Below are 12,903 nucleotides of genomic sequence, written 5' to 3'. Positions count from 1 at the left end.
AATGAAGATAATATACACATTGATACTATGGCACAGGGAATATAAGAAATGCTTCTTTTCAGTAAGCACATTTTACTAAGAATATTTACAGCCATCTAAGACCAGGGACAATATCAAAGAAAGTGGGCATCTCTCTGTAAATCTATTTATTTGTATTTATTTATTTCTGTTTTTGGTTGCATTGAGTCTTACTTGCAGTATGCAGGGTCCTTAGTTGGTGGCACATGGGCTCTTTGTTTCAGCACACAGGCTTCTCTCTGGTTGTGGTGCATGGGCCTCAGAGTTCGTGGGATCTGTAGTTTGTGGCTCAGAAGCTCCCTAATTGAGCACCTGGGCTCAGTCAGTAGTTGTGGTGTGCAGACTTAGTTGCCCTGGGGCATGTGGGATCCTAGTTCCCTGACCAGAGGTGGAACTTGCGTCCCGTGCATTGGGGCAGATTCTTCACCAGAGAAGGCCCATCATACTACTTGTGGCCATTAGTAAATTATTTACCCTTAATTTACCTGGACCGAATAGGAGCAATGGGAGGTTGGAGAATAGACAATGTGAAGTCTTTCTAGACGGCAACCTGACCACTGACACCAGACCTTACCATACCTCTTGCTTTGTACTCTTGTTTTTCCCTGTAGTGGAGAAAGTTAGTAGCTTCTATACCCTGACATGAGATCTAATTAATTCATAGGTTCAAAAATGTTAGTACTGGAAGAGACATAATGATGACCTCCTTCAAAAGGACTTATACCAGCACGCTGTGGCTCCCAGGACTGTTTTAGTCAGTGCTTCTGACCTCGGGCAGTCCACTGTCGACCCACGCCTCCACCGGAGACTCCTGGACACTCACAGGCCATTCTGGCTCAGTCTCTTGTGGGGTCACTGCTGCTTTCTCCTGGGTCCTGGTGCATACAAGGTTTTCTTTGTGTCCTCCATGAGTCTGTTTCCCCAGTCCTGTGGAAGTTCTGTAATCAAATCCCAGTGGTCTTCAAAGTAAAATTCCCTGGGGGTTCTCAGTCCTTTTGCCAGATCCCCAGGTTGGGAAATCTGTTGTGGGCCCTAGAACTTTTGCAACAGTGTGAGAACTTCTTTGGTATAATTGTTCTCCAGCTTGTGGGTCATTGGCTCTGTGGTTCTATAGTGGAGCTAATGGTGACCTCCTCCAAGAGGACTTATGCCACCCTGTGCCTCCCAGGGCTGATGCAGCCAGAGCCCCTGTCCCCGCAGTAGGCCACTGCTGACCCGTGCCTGTGCAGGAGACACTCAAACACTCAAAGGCAGGTCTGGCTCAGTCTCTTGTGTGTGTCACTGCTCCTTTTCCTAGGTCCTGGTGTGCATAAGATTTTGTTTGTGCTCTCTGAGCGTCTCTGGTGGGTCTGAGGTTTGATTCTAAATGTGATTTCGCTTCTCCTACTGTCTTGCTAGGGCTTCACCTTTGCCCTTGGACATGGGGTATCTTTTTTTGGTGGGATCCAAAATACTCCTGTTGATTGTTGTTCAGCAGCTAGCTGTGATTTTGGTGTTCTCACAGGAGAAGAGAAGCGCATGTCCTTCTACTCTGCCATCAAACAGTGTAACCCATTATATTAGAGCAGTATTTTTCAAACTACAGGATGCAGCTCATTAGAGAGTAATAAAATCAGTCTAATGGATTGTGCTTCCTTTAATACAGTCACAAATTCTCTGACTCTGCTATCATTAAGGAAAAGTCTGCATCTCCTCCTTTTGGATCTGGGTTGACCAATAGAAGGCTAGATTATAACCTTGTAGTTTCCACTCGGGTCTCCTGGAATGCTCATTCTTGGGATGCTCTCTCTAAGAAATTGGTGCTGATATGTGAGAACCACGCCACGTGAAGAAGACAGGTGTAGCTGCTTACTTGACAATCAGAGCTGAGCTTCCAGCTAAAAGCCAGCATCACCGCCGGCCTTATGGGTGAGCCCAGCATAGTTGAACATCAGAAGTCTGTAGCTCTAGGCTGCAGTCAGTTGCCTGACTGCACCTGCATAAAACTCCCGACACAAACCTCTCAAGTAGAAACATTCAACCATAGAATCCCTTGAGATGATAATATGATTTTTTAAGCCCTAAGTTTTTTTTTTTTAAGATTTATTTATTTATTTATGGCTGTGCTGGGTCTTCATTGCCACACATGGGCCTTCTCTAGTTGTGGCGACTGGGGAATATTCTCTAGTTGTCAGGCTTCTCATTGTGGTAGCCTTTCTTGTTGTGGAGCCCAGGCTCCAGATGCACAGGTTTTAGTAGTTGCCACGTGTGGGTTCAGTAGTTGAAGCTCACAGTCTCTGGAGTGCTGACTCAGTAGTTGTGGCACACAGGCTTGGTCGGTCCATGGCATGTGGGATCTTCCTGGACCAGGGGCTGAACTCATATCCCCTGCTTCCATGTTTTGACTATCTTAAATAGTACTGCTATGAATATTGAGGTGCAAGTATCTTTTCTAACTAGTGTTTTCATTTTTCACAGATATATACCTAGGAGTGGAATTGCTAGATCATGTGAAAGTGTTAGTTGCTGAGTCGTGTCTGACTCTTTGCAACCCCATGGACTGTAGCCCGCCAGGCTCCTCTGTCTGTGGAATTCTCCAGGCAAGAATACTGGAGTGGGTTGCCATTTCCTTCTCCAGGGGATCTTCCCGACCCAGGAATCGAACCCAGGTCTCCTGCATTGGAGGTGGATTCTTTACCCTCTGAGCTACTGAGGAAGCCCTCTCGGCTACCAGGGAAGCTGGATCATATAGTAAACTCTATTTTTACTTTTAAAAGGAAACACCACACAATTTTCCATAGTGGCTGTACCAATTTACATTCCCACCAACAGTGTAAGAGGTTTCCTTTTCACCACATCCTCTCCAAAATTTGTTATTTATAGATTTTAGATGATGGCTATTCTGACAAATGTAAGGTGGTATTTTATTGTGGATTTGATTTACATTTTGATTAGCATTCAGTGATGTTGAACATCTTTTCATGTACCTGTGAGCCATCTGTGTGTCTTTGGAAAAATGTCTATTCAGGTCTCCTGCTCATGTTCTGAATGGGTTGTTTGTTTTAGTTTTGGATATTGAGTTGTATGAGCTATTTATATATTTTTGTTATTAACCCCTTGTCAGTTGCAACATTTGAAAATATTTTTTCCCATTCCATAGGTTTTCTTTTCATTTTATTGATAGTATCTGTTGCTGGTGCAAAACATTTTAAGTTTAATTGGGTCCAATTGGTTTAATTTTGCTTTTATTTCTTTTGCCTTAGGAAGTGACTGATCTAATAAAATCTTGCTATAATTTGTGTCAAAGAGTGTTCTGCCTATTTTCTCTTCTAGTTCTATGGTTTCAGGTCTTATATTTAGGTCTTTTAACCATTTTGAGTTTACTTTTGTATATGGTGTGAAGGAATGTTCTAATCTCATTGTTTTGCATGTGGCTATCCCATGGGATTGCAAAGAGTCAGACATGACTGAGTGACTGAACATGAGCACATCCAGTTTTCTCAGCACCACTTGTTGAAGAGACTGTCTTTCCCCATTATATAGTCTTGCCTCTTTTGTCAGATTAATTTACCGTGGGTGCATGGGTTTATTTCTGGAGATTCTGTTCCATTGATTTATGTACAAGAAATGTTAAAAAAAGTTCTTTAGAGAGTAGCAAAATGATATAGGTCAGAGTTTCTGACCTACATAAGAAAGGATATTAGAGAAGGAATAAGTGAAGGTAAAATTAAAACTTTTATTTTTCTTATTCTTAATCAATCTAACAGATGACAGTTGTTTAAAAGAATAATAGCAGCAATGTGTACAGTAAGTATGTACACATGCATGTTTATACATACTTTGGTATATTTATGTATAATGAATGTCAGCAATAATACAAGGGACTGGAGAGAGAAATTAGGTTTATTTTTATAAGATACTTGCAATGCCCATGAAGTAGTACAGAGTTATTTGAAAGTGGACATGGAATAGTTGTAAATGTATATTGCAAACTCTAAGGCAACCACTAAAAAAAAAGAAAAAGTATAACTGAGATACTAAGAAAGCAGAGAAAATACTCATATGACATACTCAGTTAAAACCACAAAGGGCAAAAATGAGTGGAAAATAAAAATAGGAAAAAGGAACAGGAGATAAAGGCAATGAAGAGAAAACACTGACAGCTATAATGGTAAATATTAGTCCAACAATATTTTGAAGAATAATTTTGAACATCAATAGTCTAAATGCACCAATTAAAAGACAGATTGTCAGAGTAGATAAAAAACCCCAGCTATATGTTTTCTAAAAGAAATCAACCTTAAATCTATGTCTTTAAAGACATATAGATTAAGTAAATGAATGGAGAAAGATATATCATGATAATACTAATCAAAAGAAATCTTGGGTAAATATATTAATTTCAGACAGAGCAGACTTCTGAGTAAGGAAAGTTATCAATAGTAAAGATGGGCATTACATAATGCTAAAGGGGTCAATTTTACAGGAATGCATCATAGTTCCAAATCATGCACCTAACAGCAGAGTATTACAGATGGGAAGCAGAATAGATGAATTTACTATTAGAATCAGAGACTTCAAGCAGAATAGATGAATTTACTATTAGAATCAGAGACTCCAATGCTCATCTGTCAGAAATGGACTAATCCAGCTGGCAGAAAATCAGTAAGGACATAATTGAATGCAAGAGCACCATCCATCAATTGGATATAAGTGACATAATCAATTATTTCATTCAATGAGGCAGAATATACATTCTTCTCAAGTTTATATGGAACATTTACCAAGATAGACCACATTCTGGGCTATAGAACACACTGTAACAAGTCGAAAGTTTATCATACATTGTTTACTCTCAGATCAAAATAAAATTAAATCAATAATGGAAAGATATACAGAAAATCCCTGAGTACTTGGAGACTGTACAACACAATTTGAAATAGAACATAGGTAAATGTATCTGAAGAGAAATTAAAAATATTTTGAAATAAGTGAAAATGAAAATTTTTAAGTTTTGTGGGGTGAAATGAAAGTAGTGCTTAGGTGGAAATTTATAGTACTGAATGAATATATTATATATAAAAGAAGATAGATCTAAAATCAATTCCCAGAGCTTCTTTAGGAAACTAGAAAAAGAAGATCAAATTATGTTCAAAGTAATCAGAAGAAAAAATTCAGAACACATATCAATGAAATTGAAAATAAGAAATAAATAGAAAAAATAAACAATTTTAAACAAAAGTGATTCTTTGAAAAAATCAGTGAAATTGATAAGCCTCTAGCTAGGCTAAGAAAAAAAAAAGAAGCAAATTATTAGGACCAGATATTAAAGAAGGGACATCACTATAGATACCATCAACATTAAAAGGGTAATAAGATATTATGAATAATTATTAGCTCACAAATTTGGTAACTAGATACAACAAGCTAATTCCTCAAAAGACACAATCTGCCAAAACCCACACAAGAAGAGATAGACTATATGCCTGTGCTATAGACTGAATGTTTATATATCTGTCCCCTAAATTCATATGTTGACATCTTATCACCCAATGTAATGGTAGGAGGTGGCCCTGGGGAAGAGATTAGGCCCTGAGGAAAGAGCCCTCATGAATGGGATCAGTGCCCTTATAAAGAAAATTCAGGGAGCTCCTTTGCCCCTTCTGCCATATGAGGTTACAGTGAGAAGATGACTGTGAACCAGGACGCTGGTCCTTGTAGGATGCTGAGTCTGGTGGCACCTTGATCTTGGACTCGTCAGCTCAGCCTCCTAAACTGTGAGAAATAAATTTCTGTTCTTCATTAGCCACTTAGTCTATAGTATTTTTGTTATAGCAGCCTTCATGGATGAAGATAGGCTATATATTTTAAAGAAATTGAATAAAAAATAATAATCTTCTAAAAGAGAAAGTACCATGCCCAGATGGGTTCACTGGTGAGTTTTACAAAATGTTTAAAGAAGAAATTGTCCCAACTTCCAAATTTTCTTCCAGAAGATAGGAGAGAATACTTCCTAACTATTTTTTGAGCAATAATTATCCTAATACCAAAACCATACAAAGATATTAAAGAAAACTACAGACCAATAGCTTTTATAAATAGCGATGAAAAAGTCCTCAAAGGAATATTAGCAAATCAAACTCAAAAATGTACAAAAAAATTGTACACCATGACCAAGTGATATTTATTCCAGGTATGCAAGCCTGGACCAACATTCAAAAATCAATTAATGGTTTTGATTTGCATTTGTCTGATAATGAGTGATGTCGAGCATCTTTTCATGTGTTTGTTAGCCATCTGTATGTCTTCTTTGGAGAAATGTCTGTTTAGTTCTTTGGCCCATTTTTTGATTGGGTCGTTTATTTTTCTGGAATTGAGCTGCAGGAGTTGCTTGTATATTTTTGAGATTAATTCTTTGTCAGTTGCTTCATTTGCTATTATTTTCTCCCATTCTGAAGGCTGTCCTTTCACCTTGCCTATAGTTTCCTTTGTTGTGCAGAAGCTTTTAATTTTAATTAGGTCCCATTTGTTTAATTTGCTTTTATTTCCAAAATTCTGGGAGGTGGGTCATAGGGGATCCTATGATGATTTATGTCAGAGAGTGTTTTGCCTATGTTCTCCTTTAGGAGTTTTATAGTTTTTGGTCTTACATTTAGATCTTTAATACATTTTAGTTTATTTTTGTGTATGGTGTTAGAAAGTGTTCTAGTTTCATTCTTGCAGCAACTTTTATAATAGCCAGGACATGGAAGCAACCTAGATGTCCATCAGCAGACGAATGGATAAGAAAGCTGTGGTACATATATACAATGGAGTATTACTCAGCCATTAAAAAGAATACATCGAATCAGTTCTAATGAGGTGGATGAAACTGGAGCCTAATATACAGAATGAAGTAAGCCAGAAAGAAAAACACCAATACAGTATACTAACACATATATATGGAATTTAGAAAGATGGTAATGATGACTCTGTATGCAAGACAGCAAAAGAGACATAGATGTATAGAACAGTCTTTTGGACTCTGTGGGAGAGGAAGAGTATGGGATGATTTGGGAGAATGGCATTGAAACCTGTATAATATCATATGTGAAACAAATTGTCAGTCCAGGTTTGATGCATGGTACAGGATGCTTGGGGCTGGTGCACTGGGATGACCCAGACTGATGGTATGGGGATGGAGGTGGGAGGGGGGTTCAGGATGGGGAACACGTGTACACCCGTGGTGGATTCATGTTGATGTATGGCAAAACCAATACAATATTGTAAAGTAATTAGCCTCCAATTAAAATAAATAAATTTATATTAAAAATCAATTAATGTAATCCATAATATCAATAGACTAAAGAAGAAAAATCACGATTATATCAATAAATGCAGAAAGAACATTTGACAGAATCTAACACTGATTTATGACAAAAGTGCTCAGAAAACTAAGAATAGAAGGGAAATTCTTTAACTTGATTTTTAAAATCTACAAAACACCTTCAGCAAACAAAATATTTAGTGGCAAGAAATTAGAAGTTTTCTTGCTAAGATCAAGGGCAAGGCAAGCATGGCCCCCTCACCACTCATTTTTGACATTGTATTTTAAGTTCTAACTAATGTACAAGAAAATTAAAAAGGAATATTCATTGGGTAGAAAGAAATAAAACTCTTTGTTCACAATTGACATGATTGCCTACATAGAAAATCCAAAAGAATCATCGTTATCATCACCATTATCATCATCAAAACCAATAATAAAACTCTTCTAACTAGAAAGCCATTAAACAACATTGCAGGATACAAGATTAATATAAAAAAGTAAATAACTTTCCTATATACCAACAATGAACAAATGAAATTTGAAATTAAGAAATATGACAGCATTTTCATTAACATTCAAAATAGTGAAACACTTGGCTATAAATCTGACAAAATATGTATAGGATCTATAGAAAAAAATTACAAAACTCTAATGAAAGAAATTAAAAAAAGGTAAATGGAAATATGTACTATGTTTATGAATAGAAAGACTTAATATTACTAAAATATCAGTTCTCCCAATTTGATCTACAGATTCAGTGTGCTGCTGCTACTGCTGCTAAGTCGTTTCAGTCATGTCCAACTCTGTGCGACCCCAGAGATGGCAGCCCATCAGGCTCCCCCATCCCTGAGATTCTCCAGGCAAGAACACTGGAGTGGGTTGCCATTTCCTTCTCCAATGCTTGAAAGTGAAAAGTGAAAGTGAAGTCGCTCAGTCGTGTCCTACTCCTAGCGACCCCATGGACTACAGCCTACCAGGCTCCTCCGTCCATGGGATTTTCCAGGCAAGAGTAGTGGAGTGGGTTGCCATTGCCTTCTCCACAGATTTAGTGTAGTCCTAATCAAAATCCAGGGAAGTTATTTTATGGATATCCAGAAACTATTCTAAAGGTTGTATGGAGAGGCAAAAGATCCAGAATGGCCAACCCAATGTTGAAGAAGAAGAGCAAAGTAAGAAGATGGTTACTGCCCACTTCAAGATTTGCTGCAAAGCAACAGTAATCAATATAGTGTAGAACTGATGAAAAAAAGACAAATGGATCGATGAACTAGAGTAGACAATCCAGAAATCAACCCACTTGAATATAGTTAATTGATCTTTGAGAAAAGAGGAAAGAGTACAGTGGAGCAAAAATAGTCTTTTTAAACAGATGTGCTGGAAAATGTGGGCATGCACATGCAAAACAAATAAGCAAAATGAATTCAGACACAAATTTTATACCCTTCACAAAAAGTAACTGAAAATGGATTATAGACCTAAATATAAAATGCAAAGCTATAAGATTCTTTGAAGACAACAAAGTAAAAAATCCAGGTGACCTTGGCTATGGTGATAACTTTTTAGACACAACACCAAAGGCACCATCCATGAAAGGAATAACCAATAAGCTCGATTCATTAAAATGAAAAAATTCTGCTCTGCAAAAGACTACTGTATTATCCCAACTATATTATATTCTGGAAAATGCAGAACTATGAATTCAGCAAAAGATCAGTAGTTTCCTGGGGTTAGTGGGGAAAGAGCAATGAATGGACAATGGACATACAATGGATATGAAACTTGGGCAAACTTCGGGAGACGGTGAGGGACAGGGTGGCCTGGTGCACTGGGGTCTCAAAGACTCGGACATGACTGGGCGACTGAACAACAAGAGGAATGAATAAGTGGAGCACAGAGAATTTCTTAACAGTGAAACTACTTTGTATGATACTATAATGGTGAATATATATCATATATATTTGTCAAAATCTACAGAATATATAACACCAATAGTGATCTTAGTGTAAACTATGGAATTAGGGTGATAATGGTGTGTCAGTGCAGGCTTATTGATTTTAACAATATAATCTGGTGTGTGGTGTTGATAGTGGAGGAAAGGTATGGGAAATCTCTGTATCTTCTACTTCATTTTTCTGCCACCCCAAAGCTACTCTAAAAGCAAATTCTGTTGGAAAAAAACAACAGTGTAACATCCAATTAAAAGAAAACTTAAAGGAACTTTTTGCTTAGACTTAAGCAGGAAATATGAAATAGGATTGTCAGTACACATAAACTGTAAACACACCAAGAATTCTTGTTGCTTAAAAATACTCTTCATTGACTTTACCTGTTAATACAAGACAACCGACAAAATGTTAAGGGCTAGCTGCATGATTAGTTTATAATTTCCTTGTTCAGGAAATAAGAGAAAAAATATCTCTGACTGAGTTGCAACATGAAAGCAATTTACCACCTCATCACCTTAAACAAAAGGTTCAAATCAAAGTGTGTTCAGTCTTGACATCTACCATATGCCTGAAAATGCTCACTGAATAGAAACCTGGATGTGAGAATATAATGCATATGAATGCCAACTAATAAATATTTCAATGAAATTTTTTATTTTGCACAGTTGGGTTTTAGATAATTCAGGTGCTCGGTAGGGAAAGGTCATGTATCATCTCAAAATGGGGTCCCCTCATTTTGAGATGATACACCAAGGTCAAAAATAGGGAAGTGATTTAGCCAGAAATACTAAGGACTAGGACTTAATGTTTTGATTCCCAGTCCCAAATACATTTCCCCCCTTTTTTTAAAATCCACAATTCTAGGCAATATATTGGATAGTATATAAGTATAGTATATAAGTATAAGTACTAGTACTTATATAGTGATAGGTTCTCAATATGTACTTCCTGGATGAGTTAGAATTCATCAATATTTCTCTAAAATTGTTTAGGCAAGAAATGAATTGATCAGGTGAAAAATTAGAATATACCAGAGTACATTCACCATCACTTGGTGAAAAATATTTCTTAAGGTATTTATCTCATTTCCACAGTGAGTCTATAGTAACCTCACCTTTAGGCCAGCAGACGCTAAGATCAACCCACCATCTACCCTCTGTTTTTTCATTATGTGTCACCTGGAATTTTACAATATTGTTCTAAATAATCTCTCATCTTCTAGTTTCATCCCATTTTATTCCATTCTGTATGAGCCTCAGTTGTTTTGATAAAATACAAAGTTTGTCACATAGTTTTCTATGCCTAAAGTCCAAGTTCTTTAGCCTGAGGGACAAGGTCCTTCACAATTTAACAATGGCCTACCTTTTCAACATTTTATCCCTTCTCCCCCATCCCTGGGAGAAGGCAATGGCACCCCACTCCAGTACTGTTGCCCAGAAAATCCCACAGATGGAGGAGCCTGGTAGGCTGCAGTCCATGGGGTCACTAAGAGTCAGACACAACTGAGAGACTTCACTTTCACTTTCCACTTTCATGCATTGGAGAAGGAAATGGCAACCCACTCCAGTGTTCTTGCCTGGAGAATCCCATGGATGGATAAGCCTGGTAGGCTGCAGTCCATGGGGTCGCACAGAGTCGGACACGACTGAAGTGACTTAGCAGCAGCAGCAGCAGCCCCCCATCCCCTCCCATCCTATCTTCTCTTCTCCATACTTCCAAGTGTTCTGTAATTTCCTGTTGACCTGTTGCTCAGTCCTGAAATCATTGTGTATTCTTGGCTCCTTGATTTTTCTTATATTCCATACCCAATTCATCAGCAAACCCTGATGACTCTTGCTTCAAAGTATATACAAAATCTAAGCATGTGTAGCTCATGCTTATCATGAGCTTGTCCAAGTTATCATGATCTCTTGTTTAGTTTATTGGAACACTTTGCAATTGGTATCCCTGTTGTCTACATATCATAGAATAGGAGGTTGAGTCTCTGAAAACCTAAGTCAGGTCCTATCACTCCTCAGCTCACAGCCCTCCAATGGCTTCCAATTCACTTAGAATAAAACCCAGAGTCCTGACAATGGCCCTGGTTCCCCTGCTGCTCTCAGCCATGTTAGCTGCGGCCCTTTTCCTCCAGTGTCAGGACCTTTACATACGCTCCCTTCTCTTCCTGAACGTGCTTACCCCAGGCACCCACGTGTCTAATTCTCTCATTTACTTCTTGTTTCACCTCAAATATCATCTTATCAATGAAGCTTTCTCTTTCTAATTTATGGAAAATAAGATACCTCTCCTATCCACGGACACTTTTATCCTGCTTCATTTTTCCCCAGAGTATTAATCAGTATCAGATTATATATTGCCAGGCTCCCCACATTAAAATATAAATTCCTTGAGAGAGGGCCATGCCTTTGTCTGCTCTGCTTATTTCTACATCCTTCATTCTTGGGACAATACCTAGCACAGTGTTGGGGCTCACAAAACATTCCTTGCATAGAAGAAATTGAGGTGATTGAGGGTATGGGAGAGTTTGGCTTCTTTTCTAACGGTAAAGGCTTGAGTTCTTAAACTCAGTTTCTTTTGGATAACTATTTGGTTAGTATTTTGCTCTAAGTGATAAGATGTCTGCACTAGGTTCCTACAGAGATATCTGTTTTTCTAATAATAGTAATACCATATGTATGACACTTGTAGAACATTATATTTTCTTTATAAAACTTTATTTTTAATATTTATATGACCTTTATAACACAGTATGGAAGATATTATTATTATTATCTCATTTCTTTTTAAGATAAGAAATTTGATACTTTACCAAGAGTGGTGTCAGTACTTTAAAGATAAGAAAATAGTAATCCCACAGAGAACATAGATTCCACCAAGATCCTAATTAAGTCTATAAAAAGGAAAGACTTAGGGAGATAATATAAAGTCTTTTGAAATTTTAAGGGCAGTATATGGAAGATAGATTTAATTCCAAGAAATAAGAGTGAGAAATATGTTTTTATTATTAGATCCTAAAATGGCATGGCCACCTTGGGAGTGACTCATCACTGGAGCTGGTGCAGCAAAGGCTGGACGATTGGCCTCCAGCCAAACTTGTCACAGAGGGGCTGCTGTGGAGGAAACACCAGGTATTCTTTAAACCCAATGATGTATGAATCCATAAAATGCATCTCATCCCGTGCTCCAAAGAATATCTTTAATCTTTCAGTGATGAAAAAGGAGCCATTATGAATAAATTGAAAAAAATCACTGTGTCTTGCATAGCCCCTTCTGTATCTCAGATACACTGTAAGAGGAAATGATGGTACATGTTTCAGGTAGAGAGCTTGAGGGCTTAACAATGAAACCAAAGAAAAAGTATCAGCCTAGGCAACATCAGCTACCATGGCAGCAGGAGACCAAGTAGCTCAAAGTTCCTTTTAATACTCAATGCAAACAGTCCAGTTCTGTACTGAACCTCTGCATTAGCTGCCCAGAGGGAGGAAGCAGTGTCAGATCTGGTAGACTCTGTGGCTGACAATGTAGGTGACTGGTGGGTGAAGGTCAGGTGCTATTAGGAGATGATTTTTTACATCCTGGGGGTTGAACTGCTGTCTGTGAGTGGCTTTGACAGAAGTAATCATTTCTTTCCTGCTTGACCTGCAGCCAAGT

Source organism: Bubalus kerabau, chromosome 15 (genome assembly GCF_029407905.1).
Source record: "Bubalus kerabau isolate K-KA32 ecotype Philippines breed swamp buffalo chromosome 15, PCC_UOA_SB_1v2, whole genome shotgun sequence".
NCBI classification, from domain to species: domain Eukaryota; kingdom Metazoa; phylum Chordata; class Mammalia; order Artiodactyla; family Bovidae; genus Bubalus; species Bubalus kerabau.
The sequence above is the reverse complement of the archived record's forward strand: the minus strand, read 5'-3'. Positions refer to the sequence as shown.